This window comes from Saccostrea echinata, unplaced genomic scaffold (genome assembly GCF_033153115.1).
Source record: "Saccostrea echinata isolate AGI-Se365-2 ecotype Australia unplaced genomic scaffold, CSIRO_AGI_Sech_v1 ptg000029l, whole genome shotgun sequence".
NCBI lineage: Eukaryota > Metazoa > Mollusca > Bivalvia > Ostreida > Ostreidae > Saccostrea > Saccostrea echinata.
The window spans coordinates 28,224,132-28,236,634 of NW_026889778.1; the positions used below are offsets into that span (position 1 = coordinate 28,224,132).

The 12,503-nt window shown below is 31.6% G+C and overlaps 1 long non-coding RNA gene across 1 annotated transcript; it reads right to left on the bottom strand.

Annotated features, from left to right (window-relative positions):
- Nucleotides 1–894: 894 nt before the first annotated feature.
- LOC133194706 (uncharacterized) lies at nt 895–6,342 on the bottom strand. The gene is made up of 4 exons (XR_009722161.1): nt 5,928–6,342; nt 2,419–2,487; nt 2,095–2,200; nt 895–1,912 (listed from the first exon to the last, which is right to left on the bottom strand). It is a non-coding gene; the product is annotated as an uncharacterized LOC133194706 (long non-coding RNA).
- Nucleotides 6,343–12,503: the final 6,161 nt, after the last annotated feature.

Below are 12,503 nucleotides of genomic sequence, written 5' to 3' on the forward strand. Positions count from 1 at the left end.
CATAGACACCATACCCTATAGAAAATAAAATAATTAAAACATTTTTGTGCAAATGATTATTATTTTCCAAAATGATTGACGAGTTTCATTCAAAAAATGGCAATTTCCCTTTTTTTGTCACAGTCCAATATATGCCATATATGTATGCATGTAAAAGGAAATTGACATTTCAACACAATTTCTTTACATTTCCAAACTCAAATACAACACAATTATTTACTTATCTTAATTAATCTAAATATTTTCATGACCTGTAAGATGTTCCAATTTTAAGCTGAAAAGGGAGATAATCCATATTGACAAAAACAGCAAAATATCAATTTTTTGAGGATTTTCAGCTATCAAAAAATTAAAAAACCCAACAGCCAAACCAAAAGGCCATGCTAGTTTCATAGACACCATACCCTATAGAAAATAAAATAATTAAAACATTTTTGTGCAAATGATTATTATTTTCCAAAATGATTGACGAGTTTCATTCAAAAAATGGCAATTTCCCTTTTTTTGTCACAGTCCAATATATGCCATATATGTATGCATGTAAAAGGAAATTGACATTTCAACACAATTTCTTTACATTTCCAAACTCAAATACAACACAATTATTTACTTATCTTAATTAATCTAAATATTTTCATGACCTGTAAGATGTTCCAATTTTAAGCTGAAAAGGGAGATAATCCATATTGACAAAAACAGCAAAATATCAATTTTTTGAGGATTTTCAGCTATCAAAAAATTAAAAAACCCAACAGCCAAACCAAAAGGTCATGCTAATTTCATAGACACCATACCCTATAGCAAATAAAATAATAAAAACATTTTTGCGCAAATGATTATTATTTTCCCAAAACGATTGATGAGTTTCATAAAAAAAATGGCAATTTCCCTTTTTTTGTCACAGTACAATAACTATGCCCTATACACATATCATGAATATATACCAGGTATGCATGTAAGAATAAATTGACATTTCAAAAAATTTTTCTCAATTTTCTAATTTGAAATACAACACAATTTTACTTTTCATTTAATCAAAATATTTTCATGACCAGTAAAATGTTCTAATTTTAAGCTGAAAAGGGAGATAATCCATATTTACAAAAACAGTATCATATCCCATTTTTGAGGGTTTTTTTCAGCCTATAAGTTCTTTTTAAAGTCCAACAGCCAATGCAAATCAAAAGGTCACGCTTGTTTCGCACACACCATACCCTATGGGTATGATACATAGGGTATTATACAAAAATTGAAATTGCATTTATTTATTTATTTTAGGGGGGGGGGGGGTGTTAATATATTGATCCAACAACCATCGAGGGACAATATTTACTTCCTTCTTTAGGATCGGTGAATGCATACATTTAGGCAAGCCAAACCATTGTAATGACCTCAAAAACAGAAATAATTGTATAATATACAACTTGACTTTTATTTTAATGATAATATGAAAATCATTTTATGTTTCCCTCTTGGTTACACCTTTCAATATACACCACAAGAATTTTGGTCGAATTTTAACTGCATGCAATTACATGTATTAATTAAATGAATGATGTTTTTTACACATCATTACCAAGTCATCTGCTTCTTTTCCATTCAATTTTACCAGTTTATCCCACATCAAAATTATTAATTACTGGTACATGTATCAAAATCATTAATTGATAGATGTAAACAAAATTTTAATAGTTTACATCTTTTAAGATGAAATAATGCTGAACAAAATATCAGTAATCTCCGATGCTTCTCTTTTGTAGTAACTGACTGTCCTTTGTTTATTTATGAGTCTCTTCTAGTGAAATATAAAACTGTAACCTAAAGGTGCTGAAGATCCATGGGAGATGAAAGTCCATGCCTGATTATCTTTATCCAAGTACCAGCATTCTTTGAACTCTAATCTTTGTTATTCCTAAAATAATAGTTACATATAATTATCATTTACCAAATTAAAACTCATTGTTCTACATTGATTTAAAGGTATTAAAGGGTTTTTTTAAATTTATAAATTACATGGAATCTCAAGTTTATGTAATGCAGTAATTTCATGTAAAATCTCAAATGGTTGCATGTGCATGGCATGTGGTCCCCCACCTTTGGAGTCTTATTAGTTGGTGGTGTGCAATGATGTTTTTCTTGCTGTCTCAAAAATACTGTCAGCTTTTCCTTCATAACCATGATGCAAACCATCTTGCGCATTCTGTGAAAATGATATAGGGTTTCATTTCAAAAGTATATAATTCAAATTACTACCGGTAACTTATGAAATATGTAAAATATCTTTACCATATTTTCTATCATTTATGTCTCAGGTTTTAACCATATTACAATTTAAACTGTAACCAGTTATGAATTCTATAATCTTGCTACTGATTAAATTAAAACTACAAAATGAAATACCCGGTACTCTCACAGTACCTGTTATAAAACACTTTTGGGTCTTCCCTTTTCATTCTATCTCTTCAGTCAAACAAGTTCTTGATCATTCTGAAAAACAACAAGGAATATTTTTCATCTAGATTTATATGCAATATGACATACAGAGAGAGAGAGAGAGATTAGGTATAAAGACAACTAAATATACCTATTTAACAACCCTAAATTAAATTTACCTGGTGATTCCAAAGCACAGTACACTGTTTTCCAAATACACTAGCCTGATTAAAAATGTTGGGCCAGTAAAAATGTAAGTCAGCAATAGCTTGACAAGACTAATAGAATTTTCAGTGATATATCTTTTACAAATTATACCATCAGTAATGTTAAAAAATGTGCATAAACAGCCTTGTCTGAAAAATTATATATTTATTAAATAAATCAAGCTTTTTGGTGGTTTTTATATCTTGGTTGATTTTTTTTTCTGTCCATACTTGATTTTGTTATTTAGTTATCATTTCTGACTAGTGCCATGTTGACATGGGTAGAGCAAACAAGAGGCCCATTGGCCACAATGCTCACCTGAGTCAATATCTTCATCAGCAGATTTTTCTAATATATATTCATATGTAAAACTTTGATCCCCATTGCGGTCCTACCCTATCCCAGGGGTTCATGATTTCAACAGATTTGAATCTACACTACTTGAGGATTCTTCAATATATACATGTATCTGTACGACTAATCATGGCTTTGCTGTTCTTAAAAAGAAGAATTATCACTATCTAGTGTGAAACTTTGATCCCCCATTGTGGCCCTATACTACCAGTATGTCTAGTTCTTGAGAAGAAGATTTCTAAAGATTGTTACCTAGTATCTACATTTTTAAAGCCCCATGCTACCGCTACTTTTCACAAAAGTTTCAACCCTTTTGGCCCAGTTTTTCATGAGAAAAAGATTGATAAAGTTTTTTACATATATATTTCTATATGTAACTTTGATTGCTTATTGCGGCCAATTCATATCCCTTGGGGTCATGATCCGAGCAAACTCCCCACTACATTATGTAATAAAGCTTTCACATAAGTTTCATCTTTTCTGTTCCAGTGGTTCTTGAGAGGAAGATTTTTGAAAGATTCATTAAATTTTAACTAATTTTTAATTATCTCCCCTTGAAAGAGGGCCAGGCTCTTCATTTGAACAACACTGAATCTCCTTCATCCAAGGATGCTTTGTGGCAAATATGGTTGAAATTTGCCATGCAGTTCTGGAAGAAGATGAAAATGTGAAAAGTTTTAAACAAAGATGACAATGACACCTGGAACAACAACAGACAATTGACAAAGTGTGATCAGAAAAGCTTACTGCAGCCTTTGGCTCCGGTGAGCTAAAAAATCAAAACCTATCACATAAAGCATAAAAAATTATACTTCTTTTAATTAGTAAAATTTACATGTTCATTTTCAATTTGAATTACCATAAACCTGGGGCCTAAAATAAAAATTAATTTGTTTGCAGTTGCCTACCCATGCACTGAAAATGCACCCGACCCAAACTTTTTTTTTCAGCCATTTTGTATTACCGGTATTATTTTTTGTTAAGTTTCAGTTTTTCAGGATATTGAAAATGTTCTATTTTTTATTTTTGTTTTTATCAAGTGAAGCTTATTTATGTTAAGTAAGCCTTGAAGTATGAATATCTCTATAATTTGTTATCTAATAAAAGTCTGAAAAATAACTTATTTTTTAAAAAAAAAAAAAACCTACGTATCCACTCTAAAAATTATAGGTTGGCAACTGCAAACAAAGAATTTTTTAAGCTAATGGCCCGGGCCTTCCCACTGAATCCCTTAAATTTGGGTCACGTTAAATAATGGTTGTTGTATGGGACATGTATTGATTAATGATGAGAGCACAGACAATGTTCCATACTTATATGATGATAAAATGTTCTATTGTTAAGATGATATTCTCCTACAGACCCGGTTTAATGAAAGAATGTGTATTAGCAATGTTATGTAGCAAAACAAACCGGGCAATAAGTATTATTTAGAGAATGAGACGGGTTCTGTATCGTAGATACAAATTTGGGGGTGGACGAGTGCATAGCACTAGTCTCCGCCCCCAGATTTGTATCTACGATACAGAACCTGTCGAGTTCTCTAAATGATTTGTGACATGATCAATCAAGAAAAAGCACCGCCCACTTTATAGCTGTGCAGCATTCAAACTACTGCCAGTGTTTGTTTGTTCTCTCTGTAGATGAGGCCTTGATGGGGAGTATGCCTCCGCAGTAGATATATATTTCCATGGACAATGTAAGATTTAGTCAGATTAGTTTTGAAAACGGGGGAGACGTTGTCTTAATTGATAAGGTGGACAATTTAACCTTGCCGTAGATGGAGACTGATCCTAATTTATTTCAGGGGTCTTAAAATCTCAGTTTAACTAGATACACATGCAGGCGATACAAACAGTTCTTCAATGAACTTTGATGTCACAAATTTTTATTTTCTTATTGAAATGCGACATTAAATTTAAAAATGAAGAGAAAGAGATGTGCAGCAGTCGTCAGCGATAAGAATTTAAGATGAAATGTTAAAAAAAAATGCTCAAAATGGACTTGAATGAGTTTGCACGAGAAGAGTGGAAAATGCGGGGGGGGGGGGGGGGGGTGACTGTGCGAAGTTCACATAATGTATGCTGCACCCGTGAACCCATTGGCTTAACTATTTTGGAGGGGACCCCAAAAAAGCAGGGAAAGCAAACAGGTTTTCAGAAATTTATTAAACATAGGATGCTTTCCATAACTGCGAATTTTCCTTTTTGTTTGGATCGAAATAACGTGTAGATTCTGTGTGGAATAATTGTTTAAAAATTGAGAAATTTTGATATTTTACATTGCTAGGGATATATTTCTCCAAATTTTATAATAAGATAAAACTCAGCATTTACGGTACTATTTGTACTTGCTTTTGATAAATTGAATCAGATTTATTTTTAGACTGTGCTGTATTTTAGATACAGAATAGTTGGCTAATACAAAACACTGAGCTATCGTGTCATAACTAACTCTGGTCAATGCATTTACTCTGAATAATTCAGAGATTTCTGACTGTCAACATGGCATGTAAATTTGAATCGTGTAAAAAAACCTTGACAAAAAGTGTTGAACTCTTACATTATATGGATTAATTTTTGGGGGTGAAAGGTATCCCTGTGACAAAAAAAGGTTAACTTTGTTATTATTAACTTGACGCTTATTTTTCAATGCAATTTCATTTATTTCCTCCAAAATCATTTCAGAGTGTTTCCACCATTTTCTGCCACATTGCGAGAATATGGAAGGCATTCTAACTGTGGTCAGGGCCTGTCCCAAGACACAGTAACATTATTCAAACATATATATGTGTAAGATGTCATTTTTTTCAAAATGGACATGATATTGATATATGTAGGAACTGGCCATCCCCAACAATTTTCCAAATACATACTTTACTGTATAAAATATCAATAACCATACATAAGAAGTAAATTTAAATTAAATCCTACCTATCAAGCTGTTCAAACAGCTGTCCAAATGTACCGGTGGCGCCGGTACATTATCTTCCCTCTCCAAGTTGAGTATGCTGACACAGTCGGACTGCAACTCCTCTCTGAGGGCTTACTCTTGGATTCTGGTGGATTAACTTAGAAGCTAAACTTCCGACATAGACCATACTGATGTCAGTAATAAGGAAAATTGCTGATACCCTTATCAACACGATGACAGTAATATTCCCAAGCTACACTTTTTCGTTTCACGGATTTTTTTTCCTCTTAATTTACACGAGCTCCATGTCCAATCTGTTCTTGTAAATTCCTTTCAATCATTTTTACTCAATTCACACAGATATTTGCAATGAACACCACATGATGCATCAAAATAACTTTGCAGAGTACAGCTTTTCATGGAGGCCGCCATTTTTTTTACTACCGCCACCTATATAAATTTCCTAAGGGAGATAACTCATACGAAGAATCTTCACAAATTCCAGATTTTTAACACCCTGTATCTTTTCAATCCTTTGTTTGCACAAAAATATTAGAGTAAATTTAATTTACACTTTCTATTTTCACTGTAATTATGTGTTTAGATTTTATACATCTTCTTGGGTTTAGAAGAAATTATTTTCTGAAATATGCACTATTTACACACTATCCATACAAAATTACCCCTGGAATACCCTATCCCTAGCTATATGAAAAAAGAAGAATTATAACAAATCCATTCGTTATCATTCATTTTAGACCCAAATGAATATATTAAACTCAGTTTTAATAAATTTGCAGATTATCGATGTAGCGCCTTTTCTGTGCTACCTGCATGATTTTTACGCGGAGCCCTACTTAACTCTAACCCCACCCACCCCATCCCATCCCTAAATAATCACCACCGGAAATCCTGGAATTGCCCCTTAGTTTATTCATGCATGTGAACTGTAGCTCATTTAATCAGCCTGTTTAATAAATAAATAATTAAAAATGTTCAATGCTGGAATTGAAAAAGGGGTATTGTGTCAATTAAAATAATGATTATTTTATTACCATATTCAAGACAGAAGTCCTTCCGTGTCTTTGTTTGAAAAAATTTTGTGGAATACTGCTTAACATGCAATGTATCTACATTGTATCGACTTAATGTCCTTAAAATTGTTGAATATTAGTAAAACATTACAAATTACATTTTCTGTCTTTATCATGTTTATATTTAGAAAAAGAAAAAAAATATATTTTACACTACCCGGTACTTTCTAGATTACTATTGTTCCCAAGGACATTTTTTATTTTCACCTTTGGGAAGATATATCAGATTTATACTTATTTCACATGGCCGTAGGAACCGGGGGGGGGGGGGGGGCCAAAATTTTGCCGAATATAGAATACATTAGACAACATAGCTACCATATGCTTGTGCCCCCTCAATAATAACGCCTGATGACCTTTTTTTCTTCGCTTTTCAAGGAATTTTTGGTAGTTGATAGTGCCTCCCAACTGAAATTGCTTCCTACAGGCCTGTTTCAAACAACAAAAAATTGATATCTTTGCCCATCGAGACCCATATTTAAAATGAAATGACTTTCGAGTTAATCCTATATATTTCCTATTTCCTATATATTTGCAAAACAATTCTTGTTTGGAAGTCGCACACTTCTGAGGTATAAATTTCCTGTCGTCCCAACATGAGCGAAGTGTATACAACAAACAACTCAAACACTCATAATTCTATACCGTTGCTGGAACTACTTATAACAACTATTTATAAATTAACAAGAAAATGAATTTAAAAAAAAGGATTCTATACATACATATATTAGTAACGTTACACTAAAAAAAAATCATAGTCACGGTTCACTCCGAAAACGTTTGACGTTTGACGTTGGTGCAAAAGTAACATGACGTCATGATTTCACGTGAAGTATCATTGATATAAATGAAGAAAAAACATACTTAGAGTTGAAGTAGGACCATAAAAATTGAGATTTAACAACTCCTAACCTTGTTCTATCAAAATCCATGAAAAACTCAAAATGTGTAAAAATTGCCATAAGCACCCTTTTCCCATGGGCGCAATCATATAAAGGGTGCATTTTCGTCTGCTTGTTATTCTGGGGAACTGGTAGTTTAGGGATAGGTTGGTAGTGTTGTTAGGTTTATTTTTTTTTCTTTTCTTTTAATTTTGTTTATTTTACTTTAGGATTAGATTTTTATTTATTTATATTTAACGGAATAACAACTGATGCAGTGATTTAACTGTGGGTTGTAATTTCCGTGATTTTTATTGAGTTAGTAGATTTATCGTAAATTCTTTGATTTATAAATTGATTGAATTTTGAGATATTTTTGATTGAGAAATATTTTTGAATAGGTAAAGAGTTAGTTTGATTATCATTGGTAATTTATTTAATTATATTTTTTTAGTGATATTTTTCATTCTGAATTTATCGATAGATAATTTAAGAACAAACCATTCGTAAATTAATTCAGTGCGTTAATTATTGTATGCATCTGTGAGTTAGTCTTTAGTTTATATGCTAAGTAGGTTAACTATTGTGAACAATGCAGTAACCGAACTGTGCGTTCATATGTCAGTAAACATTATTATATGGTTTAGGTTAACCATAGTGAACAAGTGAGTAACTTAACTCATTTTACAAATTGGTATATCAAATCCTGTTTTCATCTAATAAAATTTTATTATAGGATTATTTAATCAGAGTTATTCCCTTTTTGTTTTTATTCTTGAAGTAAATGTCTTAAGGGAGGGAACACTTGACAATTATGTGGGTTATTGTTATTTATTTTTAATACATTTGGTCATGAATTGAAATTATACAACCCGAATGTTGTGTGAGAGTGTTGTTCATATGTTGTTATTTGATTTAATTTAATAAATTGTAAACTTTACATACTCTCTATTATTAGTCCCCTACCGGTGAAACCGGAGGGGACTATAGGTTTTTTCAAGCATCATATTATTGAGGTATATGAAAGGATTATGTATTTTGTCTGTCCCTATTTCTCGATGTGAATATGCAGTCTGAGCAGAAGTTTAATATGTACTTCTAACACCGTCTGCGCTACACTTAGCTTCTATCATGTGTTGCAATTTGAGCATACGTGGTGTGATGGCGTTACAGTCACATGACTCTGTTTAACTACGTCATAGTCTCCGTTTATATAAGTGCAAAACGTGTATAAAGCATCAGTTCTTGTATAATTTATTGACAAATTTTTTTTCTTTAATTACCATCTAATATTAAAAAAAAATAAAAGTTTAACATTCTTGTAAACATTAACAAATTATGAAAAAGATTGATCCACTCCTCTGTTTCCCTAAACTGCGTGTCCAATTCGTCGGTGACGTCATACACGATCTGTTAGTACAGCAAGATCATACTCGGTGAAAACAGGGGCGGTACTATTATGTAAAAACAGGTCATAATCAGTATATGATAAACTATTTTGAGAAACAGGGAACACAAAAATTATTTTTGCATGGCTGATGACGGAAATCTTATTTCGCTTATTTAGCTTACATGTGACATCATAGATGGTTTTTCCTGTACTCGAGAAAAATGTAAACATGACACGTTTTCGTTCTGCTTATGTCCTCTTTAACGATGTCCTGTGCAATATTGAGGTCAGCTTCACCATTCGAAATTTTTACAGTTAATCAATAATTAGTAGGACTTGCATTTCAACGCAAATTTAAAAATATTGAATGATAGAATTTTTTGTAAATTACGTGTTTTGTTGTTTAAGTTGTCTTAAAAAGTTCGTAATTTTCCCTATCCAGATGCCGTGTGATAGAAGAAACTTGCTTTTTTTAATTTTAAACCCTATTCATACTCTAAAATATTTTAAAATATACATGTTCACTTACATGTTTTTATATATGCTTTAAAAATCCCATTATGGACAGAGTAATGAGCTCGGAAACATGGAGAATTAAAACTCAACTTAGATACTGTAGGGCATAGTATTTGTCAACTAATATCTCTAAAATAAAGTAAGAAACCTAATGATATAACTACTTTAAGATTTGTGGGACATACTTAGTTAGAAATACACAAAATATAAAAAAAAATTGAATGACAAGTATTTTTTTCAGCTAAAGGTCCTTCTTCCCCTTAACAGGCTAAATATTCAGATAAACAAACAGAAACTGAACACTGAAGAATACAAATGCTAAAACAACACGGCCCCTTCTCGTACCTGTGCACAGCCGAGGATTTTCAACTTTTTTCATTCATTATTCAAGTTTTCTAAAATATGTTAAAAGAATTTTGAAAAACAAATTAAATGAACAATAAATTATACAGAACATTATCAGTGCAAATGCAGGAATTAAAAAGTGAACAAAGGGTCCCCAAGAGGATATGGTGAAGAGCCCAAAATTTTTTTATATAATAATTGTATGACTTCTATTTCGTTTTCAATTTAAAATCAATCTATTGAATACAATTGAAAACTTCATTAGGTCACCAGAGACAAATTTTCATATCAATTAAGCATAATATGTCTTTCTGACGGGCCTTTAAGAACATTTTGATTTGATCATCCTTGATTATATATGCGCAAGGAGACGTAGCTAAGATATAAAGGTACATGTAGCATATTGGACTTGTGGAAACTCCTTTTCTGGAGCCCTGGTTCAGGGTTTATTCTGCTTAATATAGTATCTATTCACTTTTGTTTAATTCAAATCTCCTTGCGTATTAAAATTTAACGTATTTTGAGATATAAAGACAAGAACTGACATTTTAATATATATATATATATATATATATATATATATATATATATATATATATATATATATATATATATATATATATATATATATTACACACCAGAAGCAAGTCCCTGTGCTTCAAGTATGCTTCATAGGCTGCAGGTAAAACTATTAAACTCATTTAACGTTAATAGTCATCGCCATTTTATTGTTCGAATAGTGTTACTATAAATCTTACGTTATAATCTCAAAATATTCACGGTTTGTGTCTTTATCAATTAAGAAATCATGAAAGGAGATGCTGCATTTCCTTAATATTGATACTTTTTAAACACAAATTTTTTGCATAAAATTTGCAGCATTTGAATTACTTTTCAATGTTCAAAATTACAAAAATTACTTAAAAAGTGTAGACTTGGGAATGTGAATTAGTCATCACCCATCACAAAATGTAAACCTGTATCGTGGCCATTAAGCACTGCATGGACATGGATTACATGATCTTATCTGCAGAACCAGTCTTAACGTCCAAAAAGAAACTCAAACCCGCAATGTCAACAACTCATAAAAACTCCCACATTTTAAGACAAAGAGAATTAAGTCTTTTCTCTACTGCATCGTGCAGGTAACTAAATTTCAGAGGTAAACATACATACACCGTTATTTTCATATATCCTCATTGTGCATACGTTTGCTCCATGAACAAGGTGTTAAAGCAACAATCTCTGTATTCAAATAATTTCAAATATATGATGGGATCAAACAAAAATTCTCAAAAAGTAAACAACCCTTATAATCGTATTGAGGTACACAAGAACCAAGATTTTTAAGATAATTAATTATGATAATTTTTAAAATGAAATTTAAAGTTATAAGGGATCGTCCAAAACCTCAGCCCCCCCCCCCCCCGCTTCCCTTTACCAAGCGTTTATTTCTTATATCCTTAACTAATTTATTGAGATATTTCAGGCTCAGATCAATTTTAATTTGTTGACCTTTTTAAAAAGGTTTTGTATACGATAAGAGGTGTGTACCACCAACATAACATATCATGTCAGCAAGAAAAATTCCTAACAGTAAGCTAGTGGTCTGATAAAAAAAAAATACCGGGACAGATGAAAATGGGGATAATCGTCATTTTTCTGTAAAAACAGATGTACGCACCAAATGTTATCACTCGAAATAATCAACGAATCATACAATATGCATACAAGTATTTAACTATGTACTGAGGCTTTTATGTGATTACATGAAAGCATATTGCTGCATTTTTCAGTGAAATGAAGTAAAATTTGACAAACACAATAAGAGACAATAAAAATTCTTTAAAAAATTGCAAGATCATCATTATCTTAAGGATATACACTAAGCCCAATTTACTTTGTAAGTTTAAAACGATCGATGTCAATCAAAATCTTTAAAGGAATAGTCCAAAACCTCCTTACAACTAAAGTTTTATACAATTCTTCCATTGGTTAGTTATTTAAACGTTTCAGGCTCACATAAGTTGTGTTGATCTATTTTAAAAGACTTCTGTATATAGTGATTTTGTTATGTACCACCAACATAACATATCATCATAGCAAGAATATGTCATTAAACGGTTGGCAAGTGATCTAGAAAAACATTACTGGGTCAAAAAAGAAGACATGGCTATATAAACTCTTTTCATAATGCCTACTGACTAAAGTTTTTTTAATTGTAGGCAAAACTTAATGTAAAAAAAACCAAAGTTTGGAGAATTTGGATGCAATATGAGTTGGTATCCCAAAATTATTTTTCTTTTGTGCGTATCCATCACTTTCATGATTGAAGCGGATGGTGTAAACGACAAAAAATGGAGAGCTGAC